The 14,233-nt window shown below is 51.3% G+C and overlaps 1 protein-coding gene across 1 annotated transcript in view; it reads left to right on the top strand.

Moving 5' to 3' along the window:
* Positions 1-1,079: 1,079 nt before the first annotated feature.
* Positions 1,080-14,233, top strand: part of Draxin (dorsal inhibitory axon guidance protein) — a 30,894-nt gene continuing 17,740 nt past the window's right edge. Inside the window, exon 1 of the mRNA XM_021161626.1 lies at positions 1,080-1,204. The gene's annotated coding sequence lies outside the window, so the exon portion shown is untranslated. The remainder of the gene's footprint in view (positions 1,205-14,233) is intronic.

The raw sequence follows: 14,233 nt of genomic DNA, 5'->3' as shown, positions 1-14,233 counted from the left end.
CTTGCTTGATGCGGAACCGCACTACCAAACCTCTAAGCCACAGTTTGTCACACTGGAAATGGAAGCCTCCCTTTCTTCCCACGTGCCAGGTCCGCCCCATTACTCTTTGATCTTTGCAATGTCGGCGGCCCCATTGACCCCGTTGTGAGTTATGGGGGCCGTGGGACCCGTAACCCAGCATTCCCGGACTCCCAGGGTCGGCAGGACACCCCGCGCGGTGATGAATGAGCCGCCTCAGGGCTGGCTGGCTTTGTCCGGATTGGGCTTGGCTGAGGAGCGCGCGCAAAGCCGGTGGTTAGGGACAGAAATGTGGCGAGAAGCTGACTGTGTGTGTGTGTGTGTGTGTGTGTGTGTGTGTGTGTGTTGGGAGGGAGGTGAAAAGAAGGCACAAGTGTGCTATAGGTACCTAGGTGAGGTCCGACCACTCTTTGAGGTTCTCTCGCACACCCCTTTAGTACAGGGACTTCTCTGAGAACCTCCCCCCCTCCGCGCACTTTCTCAGGCTACAAAGGCCTCGCCGCTGTCGGTCCCGCCTTCCCTGCCGCGGGCATTTCTTCCGTCCCATTTGACAGCCTAGGCGGAATAATCCTTTTGGGGACCCCGCCGGCTCCTGCCCCGCCAGACGCGGCTGCAGCTGAACTCACAGCCTGGATCTATTGTTGGGGGTAGTGGGTCCGCCAGGGACGCCCTGCCGCTGCCCTTTGTCCCCCGCACCCCCCCCCCCACGGGGCCACTCCAGATGCGCCACCGCTGCCCGGTGCCCCTCCCGTCCCACGCGCCCCGGGGCCTCGCCGAGGTGGGTTTTACGCACCCGGAGGAGCGGGCCCGCCTCGCCCGGTGCCCACACGGCCGCGGGGCTGCGCTCGCCTTTGTCTGCCTCCTTTGTCTGCCCCGCGCCTTGGCGGCGGCGCCAAGGCCTCGGGGGAGCGGGCGGCGATCGGCGAGCGCAGCTGGCTAGGGCGCAGCGCCCGCAGCGCTCGGGGCTCGGCCCGACCAGGGGCTGGCCCTCGGCGGGAGGTCGCGGAGCCCGGCGGCCCCTCCTACGTCCCCTCCCTGCGCGCGGTCCCCGCCCCTCGCTCACTCCCTCCTTCGCAGCCCGAGCAGCCTCCTGCCACCCGTGCACCTCTCCCTCCGCCCTCCGCTGCGCTCCACTCCCGAAGGCGCTCGGCCCTGAGCCCTCGGTCCCCTCCCCGTCGCCTGACAGGTAAGGCTCGGCTCGGCCCGCCCCCGGCCCCGCCCATCGCTCACCTGGTGGACCACCCTGACCACGGTCCGCAACCTGCTGAAAGGGAGGATGCTCTGCTTCCCTCTTTGCCCTCTGACCGGCGCGTCTCTCTGTATGTCTGTCTGTCCGCCTAACTCTTGTCTCCACTTTGCACCTGGTGTCCCCTTGCCTCCGGGCTCTGTGTCCCGCCGCCTGATCTGCTCCCTAACACCGAACTGGACACTCACTTTTTCGTGCTTTGTGGCACTCTGCCTCGCGTGCGCCCTTGCTGCTCTCTCGGTGTACCGGGTCCTCTGCACTAGCCTTCTACCTTTGGGACCCGGTGTCTTTTTGTCTCTAACTCTGGGTGGTATCTCAGTTCGGGGACTCGTCTATCACCATTGGAAGAAGTCTCCAGAGACTGCCTGAGTGGGGGCAAAGCTGACCAGGGCGCCTCTGTCCTTTTCAACGACGCCCCCCGGAGGCTGGGTGTGTTCGGAACGCTAAACTTTCCCATTGGCGCTGGACTAGTGTTTGCACCTAGCTCCCTTCTCCGGGATGGCTTGGCTTTTCCCACCATGAGGCTTTTCAGACACAAGGGCTCGGCTGCCTTCCGGAGCCAGAGCTTGTGTTTAAGGACTGAGTGTTCCTGGGTTTCCCTAACAAGTTTTGTCTGGGCATCTCAGCTGGGTACTCTCTTGGCCTTCACTCTTTCAGGCAGTGACCCTTGCTACTGCTGCTTGTCCCTTTAGTCCATCATCCCAGTCTGGTAGCAGACAAGATGTTCTCAACTGGATTGTTGCTGTCACTCTGGGCTTGGGGTTCTGGAAGTAAGCAGTCTTACACAAAGGAGTGTAGGTCTGAGCCTTAGTGTCTCCTTCATAAAACAGGGACAATAGGATCTACCTGTCGGGATGAGAGGACCCTCCTAGGTACTTTCGTGGTGCTGGTGGTGACAAGAGAGGGACTCTACAGTCCCTGGTTGAGGTGGGGGGTGGAGGTCCACAGCCTGTCACAAAGTCCAGGCTTAGAGACCTTGCCACCATCTGAAACCCTATTCTCTGTACTTTCCCTGTCTTATCCTCACACTCAACACACATCCCCTGCCTGTGCATACAACCAGCCACACTGACAGTGACCTCTCCCTCTGCATGAACAAGATGGTGTGACTGTATAGGTGCTACCAATGCCCCACGTGCATTGGATGTGTCTGAAGCACTCGTCCCAGCTGTGGACCTCTCTGTCTTGCCCCCAAGCCTCCTCGGTCCATGATGTCAGCTGTGAGCCGAGGTTTTTGCCTTCTTCTGGTGGATTGACTTGCCAAGCCCTGAACCTGCATTTTAATCCCTCATCCTTCCCCCATCCATCCATCATCTGTGGTCTGACAGTGATATGGCACACAGAGCAAGGAGGGCAGCTTCTGGAGATGCAGCCTTCGCTCAGTAGGCTGGGTGGGGGCTCCCAGGCTGTTTTGTTTGAGTTGCAGCCTGTGTTGCAATGAGGCAACAATAAAGATGGGGGGCTTCCCCATTCAGGCCCCTGCTGCTGCCTGGCACACAAACCCAGCTTTTACCGTTCTGGTCTCCCCACCATCTCTGTTCTTGCATCCTCTGGTTGCAGCCTTGTGCAGGAAGCCAGCTCAGCAGTTTCTGTAATCCTGGGAAGCTTACTCAGACCCTCTTGCCTCACTAAATGAAGATGGTGCCTCCTCTGTCTTCTTGGCTCTGAGTGTGGCCACTAAATTAACCACAGAAACCTCTATTGACTCAGCCTTCTCTTTAGCATTTTACTACACACCCATCTACTTCCTAGGTTTCAGTAGCAATGGAAGGCATAAGCGGTTCTGTGCCCTGACTCACTTTGAGCCTTTGCTAGGGTTCATCCCTTCATCTATGTTTTCTCTCTGCTCTGTGTTTGGACTGAGCGTACTATCTATTCAGGCTAAGATCAGGTGTCCCCTTCCTGGTTTGCTTGGCCTCTGTGTTTCTCATGACCCCAGACTTGGTGTGAGAGTCTCCTTTCCCTACATGGGAGCTGGCTCTCCTTTCAGTGTGGTCCCAGAGCCTGGCACCCACTAAGTGTGATACACACACCCATCTGTCCTTGGTCAACAGAATAGGGATTAATGGAGGACTGCAGGCTGTAGCTTCCCCCTGCATTCTGCTGGGTCCTGCTGGGTCCTGCTGGCCAGACTGGAGGCAGAGCTGGCTCCAGGGCAAGGACTTTGTTTGGAGACAGAGCAAGTGGCTGGGAAGTCCCTGTGTTTCTGGAGCTGGGCTGGGCTCTGGAAAATAGGCCTGTTCTCCTTTTGTGCCTGATCACAGGAGATTCACCAGGCAGCCTGCCTTTGCATCCCAAATGGCCATTAGCTACTATGCCAACCGGGGTGATGTAACAGAGGTAGCACAGGTTATACACCCAGACTTCCTCGACCCTTGAAAAAAGCAGAGACTTTCTCCAATAGTAGCCATGGACATGCATGGCCCCTGTTCTGGTCTGTTTGGCCAGGATCTGCCTCCGTCTTGTCTGGCCTCCTCCTTTGTTGGTCCCATCCCAGACCTTCCTTTATAGCTGTGGCCTAGGGACAGATCCACTTTCCTGAAAGGTCACTGGAGCCAAGTACTTGTTGCTCAGGGCAAGCTTTCTGGGTCTAGCTTTGCCATATCATGGCCCAGCATTCACCATCTGGCACACTCCTGTGCTAGGGTGAGGGTAGGAGGATCTTGATGAGGTTAGAGTGGATGAGGAAGATCTTTTAGATGCTATCTCTGTGCTGTGTTAAGACCCTAGTACATGTTGCTGATCCCTGATAATCACAGCAGTTGTATTAGGACTGCTTAAGAATGGTGGCTCAGCAGTTAGGAGTGCTTGTTGCTCTAGTGGAGGACCCATGTTTGATTCTCAGCACCCATATAACAACTTACAACTGTCAGCTCCAGTCCCAGAGGATTGGAAGTGCTCCTCTGACTTTAATGGGTACTGGGCACTAGGGATACATGTGGTGCACAAACATACAAGCAAGCAGAACACTAATAAACATGGGGTGGTGGAGGTATGTGCCTTTAATCCTAGCACCCAGGAGGCAGAGGCAGGCAGATCTCTATGTTCAAGGCCAGCCTGGTCTACACAGCAAGTTCAGGATGGCCAAAGCTAAGCATAGAAACCCTGTCTTGAAAAGCCAAAACCAACCAAGCAAAAAAAAACCAAACCAAACAAACAAACAAAAACCCCTCCTCCACTTACACAAACAATGGGTGGGTGGGTGTAAGCAGGGTGTATATGTGTTATGTGTACAGGGTATGTGTCTATGTGTGTGTGCAGGGTGTGTGTAAGCAGGGCGTGTGTTATGTGTGCAAGGTGTGTGTTCTGTGTGCGGTGTGTGTGATGTATGTAGGATGTTATATGTGGGCAGAGTGTGTTTATGAGCAGGTGAGGTTTGTCTGTGTGCAGGTTGTGTGTATGTCATATGTACAGAGTGTGTGTGTACATGATGTGTGTGTGTGTATAGGGTATGTGTTATGTGTATAAGGTGTGTGTGAGAGCAGGGTGTGTGTGTGTAGAATTACTGAGGGCTAGTTATGAGCACAATAAACACAGACAAATCCACCTAAAAGGAAGCCAAAATTCATTTACCAAGACAATGACCCCTTTAGCCTAACCTGGAACTGTCAGAATGGTCCTGGTCCCCCATTGATCACCCTAGGAGAGCAGAAGGCTGCACACACTTAGTAACCTCCCATGCCCAGTCTACCCTGAGGCTCCTTCTCTTTCCCCTCCCCTCAGTGGCAGCAACAATATTACTGTTTCTATAAACCCTGCCTCCTTTGAATCTCACAATTCCCAGTGTATTACAAGAGGAGAAAATAAAGGTTTAGAGTAGTTATGAGATTTGCCCAGACTCCTTTCACTGCGCTCAGTGAAGCTTGCCCAGGGCTGGTTTGGGTTTGCAATGTGTAAGTGTATGGTGTGTTTAACTTATTTTTCTCTTTGTCGGAGGCAAGATTTCTATCCTAGGCTGACTGACCTCAAGCTTGCTACGTAGCTGCAAGCAGGCGCTTAGAGATGCTATTCTTCGGGTACTCTCTTTCCTGTGAAAGGAGATGGAAGAGGGGAGAAGGGTTAGGCAATTGAACCCCATATTAACTCATCCTTAGTGTCTTTGTTGAAGTATAGAGATGCCTCATCAGAAATGGTTCCCACGAGAAACATTTTTTAGCTGGGCGTGATAGCACAGGTCTTTTAATTCCAGCCCTGGGAAGGCAGAAGCCTGCAGATGTCTGTGAGTTCAAGGATAGCCCAGTCTAAGTAGCAAGTTCCTGGATTGCTAGAGCTACATAGTGATACTTTGTCTCAAAACAAGCAAACAAAGCTGGGCGTGGTAGCGCACGCCTTTAATCCCAGCACTCAGGAGGCAGAGGCAGGCGGATTTCTGAGTTTGAGGCCAGCCTGGTCTACAGAGTGAGTTCCAGGACAGCCAGGGCTATACAGAGAAACCCTGTCTTGAACCCCACCCCACCCCACCCCCCAAAAAAGCAAACAAACAATCAAAAACCCAGCAGCAACATCTGCCTGACAACCATGGGCCTGGATACAGTGTGGCTGCCAGAGAACACAGTGTTTAAATAGAGAACCCTTCAGCAGAAAGGCTGAAGAGCAGGTAGTGGGACAAGAGACATAGCAGGGCTAGGGGCCAGGAGAAGTAACCCTACCCAGAGGCCCATCTTGTCTGCGGCTGTCAATTCTGAGGAGAGAAGTCAGTTTTTGGTTCCAGGATCCACAAAGGAGAAGTTGCAAGATGGCCTGCCATGGACTATGGGCTAGAACCCCTGACCCAGATCCAGTAAGTAAGAAACATTGTCTCGTGGATCCAAGGCTGCTCACCCTGGTAGTCCCAGAGGAGACAGCGTCTAGGCTGGGTTCTGATGGGTGCTTTCAGGACTGGGTGTAGCTCAACTGGTGAAATACTTGTCTATCATGATAGAGCAATGGGTTTGATTCCCCAGCACCACACAAACCAGGTAATTAACACCTGTAATCCCGGCACTCAGGAGGTAGAGGCAGGAGGATCAAAAGCTCAGAGCCATCCTTTGCTACATAAGGCTAGCCTTGGCTACATGAGGCCCAGTCTCTAAAACAAAAACAGACGGTCGTTTCCAGAGCTAGACTCTTCTTGGTCTCTGTGGGGTCCAAAGGGTCTTCCTAACAACCTTTAACAGTATACAATTGCCTCACGTTTCTTCCAAGCCTAAAAAGGCTCGTGTTTTCATGGGGGAGGGGCATTTGAGCATCTGAGACATATCCCAGGGGAACTGCCAGCAGGAGGACTCTCCTTGTCCCACTACTCTACTGTGATAACCTGAACTCTGTTCTCAAGATTCCCTGACATGGGCAGCAAGCCCTAACCATCCCATAGCCAAGTCCGTAAATGTCTCACTTGTGCCAGAGATCATCAGCCACTGGGAACAGGAGCAGAGAGCAAAGTGGACCGACTCCTTGAAGACCTGGAGAGAAGGAGCAATAGACATAGGCTATCAGAGTTGGAGTTCTGGGTCTCTCCTTGTAACCTTCACAAGTTATCCTTTGAGACCATGCACAGATGTCCCCCCAAGCTCCCAGGGGAGTGTATCTGTTACCTCCCCCTCTAAGGATCTGGCAGTCAGGACAGACAGATGAAGACATGCTTCACTTCAGATCATGAATTCCCAAGCTCCCTTGCAGACAGGACTCTGGGCACCGTGACACCCATTCTCCCAAGCTCTTTTTGTACTGATGTCATGAGGATGGAGGCCAGGGACTCTTGGCACATGTTAAGCAAGCACTGAGCACAACCCCAGACCCAGTAGGGATGGGGGCACACACCGTGGTGTGCCTGTGTAGTTCAAAAGAAACTTTTATGGAATTGGTTTTCTCCCCTCTGTTTTTTGTTTGCTTATTTGTTTTGTTTTGTTTTGTTTAAGGACAAAGTCTTACTCTGTATCTTAGAACTCTAGCTCTGTCTAGGTCTACCCTGGAACTCACTATGAAAACCAGGCTGCCCTCCAACTCACTGAGAGATCCTTCTGCCTCCTAGGTGCTTGCGTTATAAAAACACCACCATCCCTAGCTCCAAAAATCTTTGGAGCAATGCACATCTTTGAAATCTAACCTGCGATCCCAATAATGTGCAGAAAACCAACGAAAGTGATATTTTAATAAGCAGTAAGCACCTGCACTCACCAGTAACTCATTGCCGAAAGATGATTCACCCTGACTTAGGCACACACAACTGAAAGCCCTGCATGCAGGCTTCAGCCTCACTGAGCAGCATCCTGTGCAGCTATGGCTCTGCACAGCTTTACAATGTCTACTTCAGGTGAATCAGCATCAGGGAGGGGTGCCCACAGCCTGTTCTGACAGTTATAAAGTCACAGAGTAGAGGTCAGGTATCATCACACTTACGGTTACTGTTGCTGTGGTGAAACACCACACCACAACCAAAGCAGCTTGGGGAGGAAAGGGTTATTTGTCCTACACTCCCAAGTCACAACTTCCTCACTGAAGGAAGCCAGGACAGGAACTCAAGCAGAGCCAAACCCAGAGGCAGGGGCCAATGCGGAGGCCATAGAGGAGTGCTACTCACTGGCTTGCTCCAGTGCTTTCTTAGAGAACCCAGGACTACCAGCCTAGGGGTGAGCCCACTCACAATTGGCTGGGCCCTCCCACATCAATCAGTAATTAAGAAAATGCCCCACAGACTTGCCTACAGCATCTGATGGAGGCATTTTCTGAACTGAGGCTCCCTCCTCTCAGATAACTCTAGCCTGTGTCAAGTTGACATACATTGGCCAGCACCAGGCATGAACTCAGCCTGGCTTCACATTGTCCTCCATGCCAGAATGCCCTGGAGCTTGTGCTAGAATTCTCTGTGAGTACCCCACAGCGTTCCTCGGAGAACCAGAAGAAAAAAACCCAGGTCATGATGAGTGTCCCTTGTGTTTAAACCGGATAAAGGGCCCGAGCACATGACTCAGTGGGTACAATGTTTGCAATACATGAAGCTCTGGTTCCATCCCCAGAACCATAGAAAACCAGGTGTGGGGGGTGTACCCCAGCAACCCCAGAACTCTCTGTGGGGGGTGGAGACAATAGGATCAAGAGTTCAAGGTTATCCTTGGCTACCTGATGCCAACCTGGACTACATTAAACATTAAACTCTGTTTCAGCTGGGCGTGGTAGTGTACACCTTTAATCACAGCACTGGGGAGACAGGAGGCAGGTGGATCCCTGAGTTCTAGGCCAGCCTGGTCTGCAGAGAGAGTTCCAGGGCAGCTAGGACTATACAAAGAAACCCTGTCTTGGGATCTCTCTCTCTCTCTCTCTCTCTCTCTCTCTCTCACACACACACACACACACACACTTAGTAGATACCTCATTGAGAACATTTATCATTTTGTATTTGTTTTTTTTTTAATAGATTAAATTTCTAAATTAAATTTATACATTTTGTAGTGCTGGGGCATGAAACCCAGGGCCTCGTGAGAAGTAGGTAGGCCAGAAGTCTACCACCGAGCTCCATCCCCAGTACTATATTCTTACAATCGATTTTTAAAACCCAGTTGTTTGGGTGTGGTGCCACACCCATTTAATTCCGGCACTTGTGAGGCAGAGGCAGGCAAATCTCTGAGCTAGAGGCCAACCTGGCCTAGGAGTTTCAGGGAAACCAGGCCTACATAATGAGACCCTATTTCAATTACCACCACCCCATCCCCCATCCAATAAACAGACTAACCAGCAAACAGAAAACCCGCCTAATTAGACTCAAATGCTTCTGAGTTTTTAAAGTATTTGCATCAGGAGGAGTAGGAGGCTGGGGCTAGGGACCTGGTGTTGCATCAAGGTCTCTGAGTGAACTTGGATCAAGCCACTCAGTTTTTAGACCCAGCAGAGCAGCCCTTCCCACAAGATGCTCCAGCCAGCATCTACCCCAGCCTACCGTGCAACCAGTGGGCAGAGCCAGGCAGCCAGGCAGGAATGCAGGCTCCGCAGCTGTTGTGGGAGGCCAGGTGGTCAGACTCCACAGTTGTCTGCCAGGCTGGTATTGCGGGAGCCCCCCCCCACACACACACACACACCAGTGCTGTGTGCCCTATCCCATGCAGGGCTGTTGGTGGGAGAGGTCTCAGGAATTAAAGCTTGCTTCAGCTGGTTGGATGCCTCATTTGCATATGACACTGCCTCCTGCTGCCTCCTGGATGGAGACTGGCTACTAGACAACTCTCTCCCCACTGTGCCAGGCAAGACAGAGCCCGAATTCAAGCCCCCCTTTCCCCTTCCTCCTCCCCTCCCCCTTCTTCCTCAGGTTCATGTTTTTCCTTGCCAATTTCTGGCTCTCACTTCTCAGCAGGACCCCTGCACTCACTAGTAGAGATACTGGTCACAGCAAATACAGGGAAGGATGACATCAGACAGATAATCCTTAGCACTGAATATAACTCTGGGGATAAGCACTGTGTCCCCTGTACACAGGGGACCCAAGAGCCCAGGCCAGGAACTGTGTTTTATTGTCTGAGGGCCGCAGTCTCTTCTTACATTCATTTTTGTTTTTATTGTTTTGAGACAGAGTCTCTCACTCTTAGCTCAAGCTGCCCAGAATTCACTATCTAGCCTAGGCTGTCCTCAAACCAATGGTAATGTTTCTGCCTCAGTTTCCCAAATGCTGAGGATGGCGGGTATGAGCCACCATGCCCTCCCTGCTGGTATCCTCATTTTTTAAATGTGGAGATGGCGCCAAGCAGTTGAGGGGTTTAAACACCACAGAGTGGATCCCTCTCATATCTGATTTGATTTTGAGGATTCGCTGCTAGGTCTCACCGGAGACTGGGTCATCCTTGGGGACCATCCTCACTGTGGGAAGGAACAGTTCTGAGCCAATCTCAGACTTTGGGAACAAGCCACACAGGGCTAGAGGAGGGGAGCACCTGCCTTGCTTTGTGCGCAAATGCTTGGCACTTTGTGACACAGCCTCCAACTGGCTTTCAGAGTGACAGGAATGGATTGGAGCCCATCTTCACTGGGGATCCTTGGCACCGTTTCTGTGGTGGCCCATGTTTCCCAAGTGGCTCTCTGCCAGGCTGGCATCCTGACTGCTGGGCTATGCCAGGATCTTCTTACAAATCCCTGGAGTTTGGAGAGGGGGCTCTGTGAAGTCTGCCAGCTCCTGTGCACATACATGCACGTGCATGCACGCACACGCACCAGATTTACATACATTCACAAACCTGGTCACCAGTACTTATGCATACAGAATCCCAGATGTCCTGCAGGGCTGAGGGTGGCTTAGGCCCTCTGTCCTCTCACTGTGTCAGAGAAGTCAGGCACTTCCATAAGAGTGGGTAATCCCAAACCAATATGGCACATGAGTTCTCGAAGCCTTAAGGAGATATCAGCATGGAGAACTATCATCATGCGTGGGGGAGCACCAGTATGGAGGGGGAGCACTAGGGGGAGCACTAGAATGGAGGAGGAACATCAGTGGAGGGGAACATTATACCCAGTATCATGGGTGAATTATTGAGGTGGGGCTGACTGAGGCCTTTCAAAGGAAGGGGCATTTGGAATGGATGGGTTTATCAAAGAAAGATGGTGTGGAGGGAAGACATGGTTCCAGGCAAGAGGGTGTGTCTGAAGTGTCCCCACAGGCTTCAAAGGGGAGAAAGCAAGGCGCCAAGGGTATGCTGGGCCTATGTTACACAAAGTTTTCGAATGTTAAAGTGAAGAGATGGGTTAAATGGGAAGATAAGGGAGCCTAGAGCAGTCTTTAGCAGTTGAAAGTCATTGTGGGAGGTCCTGGCAACTGTGCACAGGGACCGGGGCAGGATGGGGCTGTTAAGGTCTGAGAAGAGGGTGGGGCCGTGTGGGTGTGTTGGCGTGGTGCATTGAAATCCTGCCTTCTGCCCAGCCTGGCTGTGTGTGTGTGATTAATCCAGAGAAAAGGGAGGGAGGGAACAGGAAACCGTTGTTGAGTCGGGGTTCCCACATACAACGGATGAGCCCACACCACACAGAACGTGACAACGGGATGCTTGCCAGTGGGAACAGGAGGGTGGCTTGCCTGAAGCTTTTCATATATGGGTGGGTTTGGGTTGTTGTTTTTTTAAAAAAGATTTATTTTCTATCTCTTTAATTTTTATTTATGTGTTTGTCTGCATGCATGTTTCTACATCATGCATATGCAGCCTCCTGTGGAGGTCAGAAAAGTGCATTGCACTCCCTGAAACTGGTCTTATGATTTGCCGTGTGTGTGCTGGGAACTGAGCCCAGATCCTCTGTAAGAGCAACAAATGCTCCCAGCCCTGTCTTTTTCTTTAAAAAAAAAAAAAATGTGTTATATTTGTTTTGTGTGTGTGTGTGTGTGTGTGTGTGTGTGTGTATGTGTAAGAGAGAGAGAGAGAGAGAGTGAGAGAGAGAGAAAGATGGTAGGGGACATAGTGCTCAAATACAGGTCAAAAAACAACTTGCAGAAATCAGTTCTCTCCTTCCAACATGTGCGTCACAGGGGTTGAACTCAGGTCATCAGGCCCTTTTACCTATTAAGCCATCTCTTAAGCCCTGTTTTTTAATCTCTCTCTCTCTCTCTCTTTAAAAAGATTTATTTATTTATTTATTTTATGTATATGAGTACACTATAGCTGTACAGATGGTTGTGAACCTTCATGTGGTTGTTGGGAATTGAATTTTAGGACCTCTGCTCGCGCCGGTCAGTCCCACTTGCTTTGGTAGGTCAGCCCTGCTCGCTCCAGTCAACTCTGCTCCCTCAGTTCCTGCTTGCTCCAGTCCAAAGGTTTATTTATTATTATACATAAGTACACTATAGCTGTCTTCAGACACACCAGCAGAGGGCGTCGGATCTCATTAGGGTGGTTGTGAGCTACCATGTGGTTGCTGGGATTTGAACTCAGGACCTTCAGAAGAGCAGTCAATGCTGAGCCATCTCCCTAGCCCCCATTACTTTCTCTTTAAAAGAGCTCTCTCTCTCTCTCTCTCTCTCTCTCCTTTCTCTGCCTCTCCCCCACCAACTCCCTACATAGCCAAGGATGGCCTCAAACTCCTGAACCTCCTGTCTCTACCACCCGAGTCCTGGGATTGATTACAGGTGTGCACTACTACACACCAGTCTATGCAGGGCTGAGGATCGAACAAAGGGCCTAGAGATGCTAGGAAATCTCTCTATCAAACAAACTATCTTCCCAGCCTTGATGGCAGATGTTGTTTTAAAACAAAAATCAATGAAGACTCAGGAGCCGGCCGCTGTGGTGAAAGCCTGCTAGCTGAGAGAGGCAGAGAACGCCTCCCCAGCTAACCCCCCCACTCCATCTATTTCCTAGTAGGAAAAAGCTCTTTCTCCTCACCACATCACCTTAAATACCTTCAACTCAATATCCCCCCTTTTCTACTTCCTGTGACCACTTCCTCTTGACCTATCGTTGACTTTATTTAATTCCTGTTTACAGAAAGCTCTTTAGATTAAAGGTGAGTGTTAGGCTTAGCCACACCATGACAACATTTTTTCCAGTTTCTAATCCTAGGGTTCACAATGTGATCAAGCATCCTGAGACAGGGGATGGGCTTTTTCACTTGACTCTGCAAGGGAAGAGCTGTTCTCCAAGACCACACCCAGGCTGGTAGGGAAGCTCTGAGGGTCACTGACTTTGTGACTCCATAGGGACAGCAAGCTGGCTTCAAAGCACCTCAGGTCTTGATCTCAAGATAGCAAAGGAAACAGAAAGCCAGGAGATCTGGTGACATTCATCCAGTCAGTGGCTCTGAGAGAAGCCCAGGGCCCCAGATGAAGAGGAGCTTGGAGAGAAGTGTGGTTCTTTCTTAGCCTTGTGGGTCAGCGAGGTGGTGACTCCAAGGCTGGGCATGGCAGCCCCTGCTTCCAGTTGTTAAAGACCAGCCTGACTGGGGTAGTCCTGGGGGCTTCAGAAGCTGGGCCAGCTAGAGCAAGGGATGCTGGGAACCAGGGAATCTTCCAGACCTAATGACCTTTTCTCGCCCCCGGGCAATTATAAAGCCACAAATCACAAAGAAATGGTGGCATCAGCACCTTGGGGACCCTAATGGAATCCTGTGCCATAAAAATTCAATCAGCCAGCTGACCTGGTATGAGCCTGGCCAGGGCAGTGAGGCTGGGGTGGATACGGTTGCTACTGGCAAGGGGCTCCTCAGGGACTGACAGACATGTCCCATCCACCCGCTATGTCCAGGCCCTCTGAAACAGTCCTCTGGACTCACTGGGCTCAGCCTCATTCTTGGGCACTGAATCTCCAAGAGGCTCTGCTTTGCCTAAGATGGGTACAAGAACAGGTTGGCTTGCTCTACTCTGTGTGTATGTGGCAGAGGGGGGATGGTCAGAGTCATTTCTGCACAGCCATTCCCAAAGCCCTCAGCTCCATGGGACAATGCCAGAACCTCTGGAGAATCTCAAAGCTCATGGGAACTGACAAACAGATGCATGCTTGTCATCCTAGCACTTTAGAGGCAGAGACAGGCAGGCAAGAGAAGCAGGGATTCCAAGTCTCCTTTCATTATATAATGGGTTCCAACCTGGGCACCATGAGATCCTATCAAAGGTGGGGAGAGTGGATAATAGGGACAATGACAGAGCTAAGCCACTCTGACAGCCACATGAGGCCCAGAGGGCAGACACTTGTTCATAAGGTGTAACTCACTATCCTGCAACTGTCTTCTACATCAGGAATATGGGGAAAATGACAGGAGTCACCATAGAGAGGTGCTAAGGGAATAGAGCACTCCAGTTTCTGGATTGAGATACAGGTCAAATCTCAGCTCAGCTGTGTCTCAGAGGGCTTGGCTAAGGGCAGAGGCAGAGAAAGGACATCTAGACTAGTCTGAAAGCCAAGGATCCTCAGCCTCAGGATATTTTATTTATTTATTTATTTTGGTTTTTCTTTTCTTTTTCTTTTCTTTTTTTTTTTTTTTTTTTTTAGGGTTTCTCGACATATTCTGTGTCCTACAGCGTGTATTTTT

Source organism: Mus caroli, chromosome 4, assembly GCF_900094665.2.
Source record: "Mus caroli chromosome 4, CAROLI_EIJ_v1.1, whole genome shotgun sequence".
Lineage (NCBI taxonomy): Eukaryota > Metazoa > Chordata > Mammalia > Rodentia > Muridae > Mus > Mus caroli.
The sequence above is the reverse complement of the archived record's forward strand: the minus strand, read 5'-3'. Positions and strand labels throughout refer to the sequence as shown.